The sequence below is a fragment of the Ictidomys tridecemlineatus genome (assembly GCF_052094955.1).
Source record: "Ictidomys tridecemlineatus isolate mIctTri1 chromosome 5 unlocalized genomic scaffold, mIctTri1.hap1 SUPER_5_unloc_3, whole genome shotgun sequence".
NCBI classification, from domain to species: Eukaryota; Metazoa; Chordata; class Mammalia; order Rodentia; family Sciuridae; genus Ictidomys; species Ictidomys tridecemlineatus.
Window position 1 is genome coordinate 813,367 of NW_027520956.1, and position 13,675 is coordinate 827,041.

Below are 13,675 nucleotides of genomic sequence, written 5' to 3' on the forward strand. Positions count from 1 at the left end.
GGTGCTGAGTTGTCTGGGAGCTGCTAATGTGAAAAGCCTCCCTTCTTATCCCTGTGCTATACACCATTAGAGCAGAAAGTACTGCCACTTTCTGGGTTCTGGTGGAACCAGCAAATCTCTTAGTGCCTGGTGTGTGTGATCCTCCTGACCCTGCTGTCCATTATGCATAGGGTCACAGAAGGAGCAATCTAAAATTATGGCACAGTAACCAAGCCTCTTGCTACAGGATGCAGCCCAACATGGGCCCTGGGAGTGTTCCCCCTATAAGAGGGAACATCCATTCTGTGCTCAGTCCCTTGCCATATGCCACAGTGCTAGAGGGTGTCACCCCTTACCCAGTCTTCTTGGGTACCTTAAGAATTGATCTTTTGAGACTGACTGAATGAGCAACAGTTGGAATTTGCATTCTTAATAAATTGCATCTCCTCTATTGCATGCAATGAAGCTCAGTGGAGAACTGCTGTTTTTTTTACCCCTTAATCAAAATGTCACTGATATCAGGTCAATCAAGTTGGCCAAAATGAAAGCATTTTAGTTCTAGATACCCTAGTCAACAACCAGACATATCTATACACTTTATGAACTCGTTGTCTATTGAAAACAGTCTGGCTGTCTGTTCTAGCCAATAACCCAATTCCCTTTTCAAGGATCCTCCCATGGGATAAAGAACTCTGAGAATCTCTTGTTTCACTGAGAATGATTAAATAAAGTAAGCTCTTTTTTATTTTACTTAGAGATAGTTTCTCACTAAGTTGCTTAGGGTCTCTATAATGTGCTGAAACTGGCTTTGAACTTGTGATCCTCCTGCTTCAGCCTCCTGAGCCACTGGGATTATAGGTATGCACGGCTGTGTCCAGCAATATTGAGTTCTTAAATGAGGTGTTCAATGAAACTCAACCTCTTTTTATCATTTTAAAAATTTTTAGAGCATCATAACAGTTCACTCAAACAAGATCAAAATCACATTAAGTAGAACCTGGCACATTCTGATCATGTGTCAGTTTTCCTTCATCTCCTTGTGCTACATAGCTAGGCAAGCTCATAAACAAACCCAGTCTCTCCTTTGGTGGTAGTGGGACCTTTGATCCACACCTGAGAACCTCTGTCAGAATTTCAGCCCTAAGCATTATGAACAGCCCAAGCCAACCACTTTGCCCTGTTCTCTCCAGTTATTGGCCACACTAGGAAAACCTTTCCTACTTTCCCAGAAAGCCACATTTTGCAGGTAAGTGAAAAAAAATCCAACTTTATCAGCTAAACAAATACCAATCTTGGCTCTAAATAGAGAATGGAAGTTATTCAATTGTTCTGCTCTAAAACATAAAACAGTCATGCTCTAAGTTCAGCTAATCAATGTGTGTAATTAGTGTTTAATTTTTCTTTTATTTTCATTTCCCTGAATATGAATAAGATGCCAAGTATTTCCATTTATTTTTATAGATCATAGATATTTCCTCTTTTTTTTTAGAAAAATTTTTAATATTTATTTTTCAGTTTTCGGCGGACACAACATCTTTGTTTGTATGTGGTGTGAGGATCGAACCCAGGCTGCACGCCCGCCGGGCGAGCTTGCCACGGCTTGAGCCACATCCCCAGCCCCGGATATTTCCTCTTCTAAGAAATTATTGTTCCTGTCATTGGATCATGTTTCCATTGGGGTATGATTTTCTTATACATTTCTACAGGTTCTCTACAAATACTGAATAGTTATTTAGCATTGCTACATGTGTTATATCTCCTCCCAGTGTCTGTTGGCTGATCACTTTTTTAAATATGTCTCAATGCTAGAAGTGCTTCATTTTAATATGGTTGAACTTATAATGTTATATTGCAGATAGCAGTTTAGGCAGTCACTTAAACTGGCATTGACTTTGTATATGGTATGAATTAGAAGATTACACCTATTTTTCTTACTTATAACTTATTTTCTAGTTTAACATATTGAATATTTCTCTTCTTCCCACAACTTTTGACATCTAGCAACATTACATATGTGTTGAACTGTCTCTAAATTTTCCTTTGTTTCTTTGGTCAGTGTCTTTTCTCTTTCAATATGTAATCTTTGTAGGTTTTGTATATTGAGGAAACAGAAGAAAACCAAAAATTTGTCATCTCGTAAATATTTGAATATATATATATATATATATATATTATATATATATATATAAACCTACATAATTTAAAATGAATAATTTTACAGGTGTAAATGCAAACCATTTCCAACTCAAGGCAAGTAATAACCAATGGTGGGCAGGCGGGAAAACGTTGGTTAAGAATGGAAACTGGTCCTAAGGCTGGGACTTTCCCACCCGGTTAGATCAGCGAGAAGTGACAACTAATACAGGAATTCTTGCCAGCCCAAGCAATCTTGGAACAATCTGTCAGCGGACACATCATTACCCTGCAGAGATCACTGCTGTGGTCTCAGATTCGCTAAGCCACGGACTTCTCTCCTGTAGGCATGCTTTCACCTCAGGCACCAGGTGACCAAGCCACATGGACTAAGGGCTTAAATCAAAGACACGCCCAGGGCGTTAAACATATACCAAGGGAACACTTAACTTGAATACAAGGTCCAAATCAGCAACAAGTTCTCCGATCCATTGCTGACATCAGATACAAGCTTCAAAGAAAAATTTCTTTACCAAGGCTTATTCCAGTTTCATGAGGCTAGCATGAGGGTGTATACTTTTGCCAGGGCAAATTTATACTTCAGAATCCCCTCTGAGGAAGGGGCGCGCGGACTTGCGAAGGCTGACTGCCAGGGTTCTGCCGGGCAGGGGCCGCAGCGCTCTGCTCTGGTCCTGCAGAGTTAGCTACTGCAGCTCTGTGTGCCGCTGGCCCACTGCCCCCTCTCTTCCCTTCCTTTCCTCCCTCCCTCCCACTCCCCTCCTCCCTCGGGGCCCATTCTCACTCCTCAGGCCGCCAGCCTGGCCAGGCGCAGACGACAGGGGCGGGGGTCCTTGACGCCACTGCTCAGGCTAGGGCAGCGGAGCCCTGGGTGTGGCCATGAATTTACCCCGGGCGGCGTCGGCAGAGGCAGAGGAGGAAATGGAGTGGAGCTTCGCAGGAGGAAAGCCTGGACCCAGTGCTCTGGAAGATGTTGGAGACGGAGTATCTGTCCACAGAAACGACGACGCGGGATGAGGACTGAGGACAAGGACGACGGGGAGGACCTTCCTGGTGCGAAGCTGCCGGCACCCGCAGGGAGAGGAAAATTGCAGAACAAGAAGATCGACATATGGCACAAGGACTGACTTATATCTTTGAAAGCCTCACCAGATGAGCAAAGCACCGGTAACCTGAAGGGTGTACTTGTGAGAAATGGAGGAAGTTTTGTTGTTAGTGTTGTTTTGTTTTATTGGTACCTGGGCTTCAATTCAGGGGCACTCAACCACTAAGCCATATTCCCAGCCCTTTTTTTGTATTTTATTTAGAGACAGGGTATCACTGAGTTGCTTAGGACCTTGCTAAATTGCTGAGGCTGGTTTTGAACCATCAGCCTCCTGAACTGCTGGGATCACAGGCAGGTGCTACCACACCCAGGGAAGAAATGGAGGAAGTTTGAAGATGATTTATCACTGGGAACTGAAGCCAACCACCTCCATGAAAGTGATACTCAAATTGAAAAGGGCAATAACATCTTGGCCAAAGAGAGAAGACTCCAGTTTCATCAGAAGAGGAGAAATGTGAAATGTGGGTGTGGGAAGAGCAGTGGGACAGTCTCAAGAGTTTCAGAATTATTGGAACTTTGTGAGGAAGAGCCTGAAGAAATGCTTTTATAATCTTGGATTCGCACGAGATGAACCAGACATTGCTTCTAAAATTCCTTCCAGATTTTTAAATTCTTCATCATTTGCCACAGGGATAGATATTAAAACATTTTTTTAACATTTATTTTTTTAGTTATAGGTGGACAAAATACCTTTATTTTTTATGTGGTGTTGAGGATGGAACCCAGTGCCTCACGCCTGCCAGGTGAGTGCTCTACCACTGAGCCACAACCTCAGCCCCAATATTAAATTATTTTTGAGGGCTCAAATGCAACCAATGGAAGTAGAGAATCCAAATCATGCTTTAACAAGCCACTTTTGTCAAATTGACATGCTTACTATTAAGGCAAATGTGTTTTCTATTTTATATTTTTTTCTTCTTTATACTCTCGAGTCTCTGGGACTCCCCTTCAGAGAATTGGAAGTATGTCCTCAGTGACCTCTACCAAGGAGACAGACTCGCCTCACCTTTAAGTGTAAATAACAATGCAAATAATTTAATGAAAATACTATCAAAACTAAATTTTTGATAAAACAGAGAAAGGAGAAGGTAGCAGTCCTTCTCCAGCAGTTGAAAAAGGGAAGATTCCAAATGTTTCAATAATTGAAGAAAGTGGCAATAAAAATTATTAAAAAAATCTCAAAAAGTTGCAAAAAAGACTCATCTTCTATGTTAGCTACAGTTAAAGAAGCAGCCTCGGGTATTTCCTTAGGGGTTTTGGAGAATGCTGACACTGACAGATTTTCTGGTGAAACAAGTAGAAATTTTAACCAAAAAACTGAGTGAACAGAATAAAGAGACTCAAAATCATGAGAGTATATTGCCCGAGGAGTCTGTTGTAGAATCTGATTCAGGTGGTGATTTCAACATGTCCATACACAGTGAGCTGTAAAATGTCCCTATGTCTGCAATTGAAAAAAAGCCTTGTGCTCCATTGATGATCCCATCCATAAGAAATATAATGACATAGCAGAAGGACTCCTTTGAAATGGAAGATGTTCAGAGTATAGAGGGAGAAGCTCCTTATATTCTGTCCACTTACGAGCTAGGTCTCACTAAGTCCAAAAGAGATCATCTGCTATGTAGTTGCAAGTCAGCGTTCTGATAAGCAGTGGTTTTGCCAAAGATTCCTCTCATGAGTCCCTGCAAGCCATGGGGAATAGTGCCAAGAGTTGTGACAGTGAGACAACAGTCACATCATTTGGTGAGGACGTTGTTACATCAATAGCGCAAGATCAACCTTATTTCAATGAGTCAGAGGAGGAATCTCTTACCCCTCTTCATAAAGGAAGAGCCAGGGCAGCAACAGTTGCCGAATGTGGGACTGTTGAGAATACCGGAAATATGCAGTCCATCTGTAGTCCAGAGGATCACATTGCTGAAAGTACCAAAACAGAAGAGAATTTGTCTTCAGCACAGACAGTAGAGCTCATGAGGGAAACAAGTGGTGAAAGTGATGTGAATTTGCTCGGTACACCACACACCATATTCTGAAATTGCTGGCTTCCATTGAAGCAAAATGCAATGATACAAGCTCTGAAAATACAGTAGGGCCTCCTTCTTCTGTGGACAGATTTAAAATAGCTTTGCAAAGAGCACAAATGAAAGTTTTTAACTCTGTCTAATCAAAGATTATGGCATAACCTGATAAAATCAAAGATCTTTTTTAAAACAAAGATACTTGCTTGCAAAAGCTGGCTATCCTCCAAGAAGGTCTCAGTCTTTACCAACAACTTTATTGAGCCCAGTAAGGGTTGTGTCCTCTGTCAATGTCCAGTTGTCTCCAGGGAAAGAGACCAGCTACAGCCCATCTTCCTTCAGCTAATAAATACACACCCGAAGAGGAACACAAGGGGGTAAAGAGGTGACTGAGCATGACTGAGTATGTCAGTCTTTGGTTAAATCTACCATTTTCATTTCTTCATCATCTGTGAAGAAAGAAGAAGCCACCCAGAGTGAGGTGACCAGGTTGGAGGAATGCCATCATGGAAAAACTCCTGCCTGTTCACAATTCATCCCAGCATGGGTATCTCAGTCCACCTCTCCCTTCACTCTGTCTACTCTCAGGGGCAGGAAAGGCCTCTGTGTGAGCACATGAGAACTCTGAGCACGCACAGTTTTCCCAACATCTCAGGTACCATCTGCAGTGCCTTTGCCTCCCCTATCAGGTGTCCTTACTCACCCAGATACGTTGCCTACCCTTACTGAGTGTGCTCTGTGAATCCTCCTTCTGCCATAGAAATGCAGTTTCAAAGAGTGTTGCATGATATTAGAAACTCACTGCAGAATCTTTCATGGTACCCTGTGATGAGAGGACCTGATTTTGCTGCTCTTCCATGTAGTACTTAGAAATCATCTGTTCTACATCTTTATGAGAATACTTTTCAGGAGCTTCAAGTAATGAAGTGAAGCCTGAATTTGTTTAGAACACAAATGATGGATTTAGAGTTGGCATTGCTGCATCAGCAAACCAAGGTTTAGTCACCACATAACTGAGGAGGAAAGATATGAAGTTGATCAGCTGCAGGGTTTGAGAAATTCAACCCGAATAGAACTTCAGGACTGCTTGTTGGACCTGAATGGACAGCTTCAGGCTGTGCAGGTGTCTTCTCCTTTCCACTCCTCAGCACTTGTGGGAATGCGTGGCAGTAGAAGCCCTGATAACTTGTCATTTCCTTCTCCACTTTATGTAATAGAACCAGTCACTGAACTGATATGAGAACAGTTGTACTTGAAGTCTGAATTGGGCCTGGAACTTGGAGAAGTGGGATATGAACTCCCTCCTGAAGAAATCTCAGAATCAGTTTTCTCCTACTCAACATCAGATGTCGGTGCGGGGGGGGGGGGAGCTGCCCTGAACAGGAGCTGAGCACGCCCCCTTAGCCTTGAGTAATGGGGGTGTGGAACTGGCATTGCACACAGTGTGAGGCAGATGGGCTTCACCTTCTCTTGGCAAGAAAGTACAGCTCTGGGATTGGGCTACACCCCCGTGTTTGCTGTAACACAATCCTTTGCTTTATTTGGGTAGAATTTTCTATCAAATGTCTTTCCCCTAAATGAAAACAGGGTTTAGGGTGCACTTGCTTTCTTGCCTCTTGCCTCCTTTCCTCCTCTTTCCCTCCAGTGTGGGAGCTTAGGTCTCAGAGCCATCCCTGACCCCCGAAAAAGGTATTTCTTTGTTTGTGTGATCTTTCGGTTGCCAGCACAATTCATGCAGAGCGACCCTGACTCCACTGCTTGCGCAGGTTGTGGTGGATAATCTGAGTCATCTTCTGTGTGTTCTGGTCCCTCTCATGCTAACAGAAGAACTGGAGTGCCTTCCGACTCTGTGCAGATGCCTCCAGAGTTGAAGAGTTCTGTAGAAGTTGGAGTAGCCAAAGAAGAAGCCTCATGGATTATAGGACCTAACTCTGAAGTGGAAGAAGGGTCTGGAAAACTCCCCCTAATGCCTGAAGAAATGCATAGAAATGTGGAGCAGAACAAGTTGCAGCAAGTCATGTGGGATACTAAAGAGTCAATTGTTGGGGAAATCAGAAGGGAAATTATAAGTTGACTTTTACTTCAAGTACAGCATCTAATCCTAAGCAAGATAGTCATTAAGTGAAATTTTTAGGTTGGCATGGATCCTATAGTTATTACTATTTGTGTTATCAATGATATACACTGGTGGAGGTGTTATCTGTACTTCAGAAGATACTGTCTGCTGAGCTGGGCTACTATATACAATATGCTATGTGTTTCCCCTCTGTATATCTTTCCAAAAAATATACATAGAAACTAGGCACTTTGCTGATTATTTATTTTTTAATCTCTTAAAACTGTAGCAATTTGTAAAGGCCTAATATTTATTTGTATGTTGATATTTTTCCAAATTGATTCTCTGTGTAGAATTAATTATAAAACTTGAAGACTTCCAGACATAACCAGTTTATAAATAACATACTTCTTCAGACTAGCTTCTTACAACACTGACCTCTATGAGGTATTTACTGTGCAATAACTGATTCATTTTATGAGAGCTTGAAGCTACCAATGATTTTTCCTTCACTGCTGTTAATTAGTGTCACTTCCAAGAAACCACACTGTTCTGTTTAAAAATTGCTCTTAATTCTTGAGGAGGCTACTGATAGCTGTAGGTTAGAATTATCTACAACTGCTCAATGTTTTTACACTGTAAACCTCATTGCTTTACCCCAAACAAATGTAATTTTATTACAGCTTACATATTATTTTTCTTTTGGAAATGTGCCTTATGTTAAATGCTATGTACTTTTGCATTGTGCAGATTTCTTATAAGGAGATGTTTCTTCTTCTGTGTTTTAAACTACATAATATTGTCAAAATAATGGGGCCTCTGACTTGAATAGATAGAAATGAATACGCTGGTTTCTTGTTTTTTTTTTCCAAATGGAAGTAATTTAGATTTGTTCTCCTCATATATAAATTATTTGAATTCGGTATTAGCCAGTCAAAACTCTTTGTTTTTATGAAAGAAAAAGGAAAATGGTTTCCTATTTGGCTTTACATGTGTTAAATAAATGTGAAAAGTAAGAACAACAACAATAACCAAGAATCGTTTATGCAGTAGGTGCCCAGAACCTGCTCAGTCCATCTAGAAGCATTTGCGGTGGAAAATGGAAGGGCCTAACTCAGTGTACTCTTGCTTGTTCATCCACATCTTCTGGAAAGTAGAATGTGAGGGCAGGATGGAGCTGCCAATCCACACAGAGTACTTGTGCTCAGGGGGAGCAATAATCTTGATCTTCATGGTGCTGGGTGCCAGGCTGTGATCTTCTGTATCCTGTCAGTGATGCCTGGATAAATGGTGGAGCCACCAGACACAGCACAGTGTTGGCATAGAGGTCATTGAAGATGTTGATATCACATTTCATGATGGAGTTGAAGGTGGTCTTGTGGATGCCAGAGGATTCCGTACCCAGGAAAGAGGGCTGGAAGACTGCCTCTGGACACCAGGACCACTCATTACCAATGGTAATCACCTTCCTGTGGGGCAGTTCATAGCTCTTCTCAGGGAGGAAGAGGATGAAGCAGTAGCCAACTCCTTGAAGTCCAGGACAACATAGCACAGCTTTTCCTTGATGTAACACATGATCTTCTGCTCTGCTGTGGTGGTGAAGCTATAGCTATGTTCTGTCAGAATCTTCATGAGGTTTCCTGAAAGGTCCTGGCCAGGCAGGTCCAGACGCAGGATGGTATGGGGAAGGGCATAGCCCTCACAGATGAGCATTATGGGGGCGACCCAGTTACCAGAGTTCATAACAATGTCAGTGGTGCACCCAGAGGCATACAGGGACAGCACGAACTGGATGGCCACATATATGCCAGTGTGTTGAAGGTCTCTAACATGATCTGAGTCATCTTCTCTCTGTTGGCCTTGAGGTTCAGGGGGGCCTCAGTCAACAGCACCCTGTGCTCCTCATGGGCCATATGCAGCTCATAGTAGAAGGTGTGGTGCCAGATCTTTTAAATGTCATCCCAGTTAATGACAATGCTGTGCTCCATGGAGTACTTCAGGGTCAGGATGCTGAGCTTGCTCTGGGCCTGTCCACCATCATACCCTAGTGGTGGAGACGCCCAATGATAGAGGGGAACACAGCCCTGGGGGCATCATTGCCAGCAAAGCCAGCATTGTACATGCTGGAGCCATTGTCAGTGATGAGCTTAGTAATTTCTTCTCCCTTGTGATTGCAGAACTGCAAGAGGACATGGAGCTTGGGACAGTGCATGATCAAGATAATGCATTCTCACTGTTTCTGCTATTGTATATATGGTACACATATATGTAACATACATACATAGCATTGCTATCGACTTTTGTATGTTAATAACATACTGCCATATTAATAATCTGGTTTTTGAACCTTAGCATTTTTAACTATAAAAACAAATTTCATTTGTTTTGTTATGAAGTAAAAGTGAAGAAAACCACATAAAGTACCCACTTTACAAGTATCCTTTATTTCATCTCCTTTGGTATTAGCTTTTCTTTGCCCAAAAATGCTCTCCATGTTCAGTGCAAGAGTGAACATGGAAGACCCAAGAAGAACTCTCAGTTAACCATAGCCACAGGTCTTGCGTTCTGTATTCTACCTATAGTAAATAAATAAATATATTTTATTTTTTTAAATTTATTTTTTATTTTTCTGTGAAATCTTTATACTGAAAACATAAATGTACCTCCCAGGAAGGAAACACCCATTCAGTGGCAAAAAACATTAACATGAACCAATAACAAATGTATTCCTTAAGTACATCTTATATTCATTTTTCTTAGAAAACCTATATTCGACCATTTGAGTTAATAGTCAATGGAAATTAAAGTTGATCATTCCCTTCCATCTTCTTTTTATTGGTTGTTCACAACATTACAAAGCTCTTGACATATCATATTTCATACATTAGATTGAAGTGGGTTATGAACTCCCAATTTTTACCCCAAATGCAGATTGCAGAATCACATTGGTTACACATCCACATTTTTACATAATGCCCTATTAGTAACTGTTGTATTCTGCTGCCTTTTCTATCCCCTACTATCCCCCCTCCCCTCCCCTCTTCTCCCATCTTCTCTCTCTACCCCATCTACTATAATTCATTACTCTCCTTGTTTATTTTCCCATTCCCCTCACAACCTCTTATATGTAATTTTGTATAGCAATGAGGGTCTCCCTTCATTTCCATGCAATTTCCCTTTTCTCTCCCTTTCCCTCCCATCTCATGTCTCTGTTTAAAGTTAATCTTTTTTTTCCTGCTCTTCCTCCCAACTCTGTTCATAGTTGCTCTCATTATATCAAAGAAGACATTTGGTATTTGTTTTTTAGCGATTGGCTAGCTTCACTAAGCATAATCTGCTCTAGTGCCATCCATTTCCCTGCAAATTCCATGATTTTGTCATTTTTTAGTACTGCGTAATATTCCATAGTGTATAAATGCCACATTTTTTTTATCCATTCATCTATTGAAGGGCATATGGGTTGGTTCCACAGTCTAGCTATTGTGAATTGTGCTGCTATGAACATTGATGTGGCAGTATCCCTGTAGCATGCTCTTTTAAGGTCTTCAGGGAATAGTCCATGAAGTGCAATAGCAGGGTCAAATGGTGGTTCCATTCCTAGCTTTCCCAGGAATCGCCAAACTGCTTTCCAAATTGGCCACACCAATTTGCAGTCCCACCAGAAATGCACAAGTGTACCCTTTTCTTCACATCCTCGCCAGCACTTGTTGTTGTTTGACTTCATAGTGGCTGCCAATCTTACTGGAGTGAGATGGTATCTTAGGGTGGTTTTGAAAAAAAAATATATTTTAAAATTGCATCTGTACTGAACATATACAGATTTATTTTGTCTTTATTCTCCAAATAATACAACAACCATTCACATAATATTTACAATGTCTTAAGTATTTTATGCAATCTAGAGATGATGAATTAAAATATTCGGGAGGATGTATAGGTTATATGCACATTCTACAGTACTTAAATAGAGTTTAAGCTTGTATGCATTCTGGTGTTTTCAAAGGTGGGGGTTCTGGAACCAATCCCCTGAGGATATATACGTATGACTACATTTTAACAGGGCAGGGAAAAAATAGCAAAAGATGTGCGCCCTTTTACCTAAGGACCTCATATGCCGTAAGTTTAGTTGAAATGCAGAAGTGTTTGTATTTTCCTGGAAAAATCAGATGAAACTGTGAGATAACATGCACACAAATGCTTTGCTGCTTTCAATGCAACACCTAAGAGGCAACACAGCATGACTCTGGCTCAGTACATCCTCCCAACACAGTTGCAGGGTGTGAATATAAGAGTCACTGTTTTAAAAGCTTACAGCTTTTTTTTTCATTGTTTTTCCCTCATAAGAATTTAAGTGAACCAAAAATTACAAGATTATATAAATGAAAAGACTGTGACTTTGGTCATAGTAGACTTTTCAGAACCAAAAGATAGCAATAATAACATGACAGTAGTTTTAATTCAATGTCAGGAATAGAATGTCAGTACAGATATCCCACAAAACTGAATGTGAGAGTATATTCCAGGTAAGTGAGGTATGTGTCAGAGTAACAGGTAATTTTTGGAAGATTCACCCCCACCCCAAATGTTCAAAATTTTAATATATTAATTGAATCTGGAATAAAGATTTTTGTTATTTTTGAATTATTTTCACTCAGACACTTAACATATAATCCAACAATCATAGTTTTTCATCTTATCCAAATATGTTCACAACTTATTTCTACAGAAAATACAGCACGTGCATGTTTATAGCAAATTTCTTCATAATTACTAAGAATTGGGAGAAACCAAAATGTCATTCAGTAGATTTATGTATAAACAAACCATAGTGCATCCATATAGCAGAACATCATCCAATATTAAATATTAAAAGAAATAAACAATTAATGAAAAGACATGGAGGAGCCTTAAATGCAAATTGTAAAGTAAATGAAACCAATCTTAAAACCCATATATACTGTATAATTCTAGTTGTCCTTCATTCAGAAAAAGATAAAATTGTGGATACAATAAAAACAGCCCTGAGCAGAAAGGTCTCAGGGGCAGGAGTAGTGATGAATAGCTGGGGCACAGGATTTTAAGGTGATGAAACCATACCATATGATACTGTAATGGTATGATGAAACCATCCCATATATACTATATGATATCATATGATAATGTATTCCATGTAATGACATGGAATACATATCATTATCCTTTTGTCAAACTCATAGGACAAAACAGTGAACTCTATGCAAGCTTGATTTATTAGAAATGTATTAACACTGAATAATCAATTATAACAAATGCCCCACACTAATGTAAGTAGGAGAACCTGGAGGTTTTGAAAGAAGCATACGGGAATTCTATTCTTTCCATTCAATATTTCTGTAAACTTACAATTGTTCAAATGTAATCTTTTACTTGAAAAGTATTAGCCAAGGGAGTTGTAGATTTATATCAAAGTATTCATGCAAGTTTCAGAAATTTAAAAATATTAGTGATAACTTAGGGTAGGGGGCTTAGGAAACAGGGTATGAGTTTGTGAGCTAAAGGGCATGAGGTTTCAAGTTCTAAATGTGACTTTGGTATTGGTGGTGTATTAAAAACTATTGCATTGTAGTCTCTAAATGGATGAATTTTGTGGTATGTGAATCATATATCAATCTGATAAAAAAATCAAATGGCCTAGTTCTGTGCTGTTAACTTGAATGAATAGCATTTAATAGTTTTTTTTTGCTGAAATGCATGATGTATATTCTGAGATCCTCACATATGATTTTTTTTTGCCAGAAAGACAATAATAATTAAAAATATAAAATCTGAAATAAACATCAGTCTTTAACAGAGTTTAGTGAAGGTTCAGGAGAATTACAGAAGCTAAGACTAGGAGGCATAAAAATGTATTTCTTCTAGATGACTGTTAGAATGTCAGAGCAATATTATCTAATATCAGCAGTGGTGACATGGAAAGAGTATAAAATGTGGATTTGGAATAAAGTTTTAAGTATTTGTTATTTAGTACAAGCAGTTCCAAGGACTGGGGACACAACTCAGTGGCATAGCATTTTCCTAGCATATTTGAGGTTCTGGTTAGATCCCTAGCATAACACATGAACACACAAAAAGTTATAAGAACCCCTTTTCCCAAAATCACATGCACAGAAAGGCTAAAGTGTACAGCATCCTTCATCAAGCTGCCAACTCACCTGTCTTCACTGAAGGCAATAAAAAAGATGAATTTCCCCAACTCTGTAATTAGTACGAAGTCTAAGATCCTAGGATATTTGACCTAAATTTGAAGCATCTCATGTGGATGGTTTTGGACTCTGAGTTTTGAGCACCAACCAATCATTGGGACTTTAAAAGAAATAGCCTTTGGCA

The 13,675-nt window shown here is 40.0% G+C and overlaps 2 pseudogenes; one reads left to right on the forward strand and one right to left on the reverse strand.

Moving 5' to 3' along the window:
• Positions 1–3,009: 3,009 nt before the first annotated feature.
• LOC144372271 (protein ITPRID2 pseudogene) lies at positions 3,010–3,257 on the forward strand (annotated as a pseudogene).
• A 5,129-nt stretch (positions 3,258–8,386) lies between these two features.
• LOC101974829 (actin, cytoplasmic 3-like) lies at positions 8,387–9,222 on the reverse strand (annotated as a pseudogene).
• Between the last annotated feature and the right edge of the window lie 4,453 nt (positions 9,223–13,675).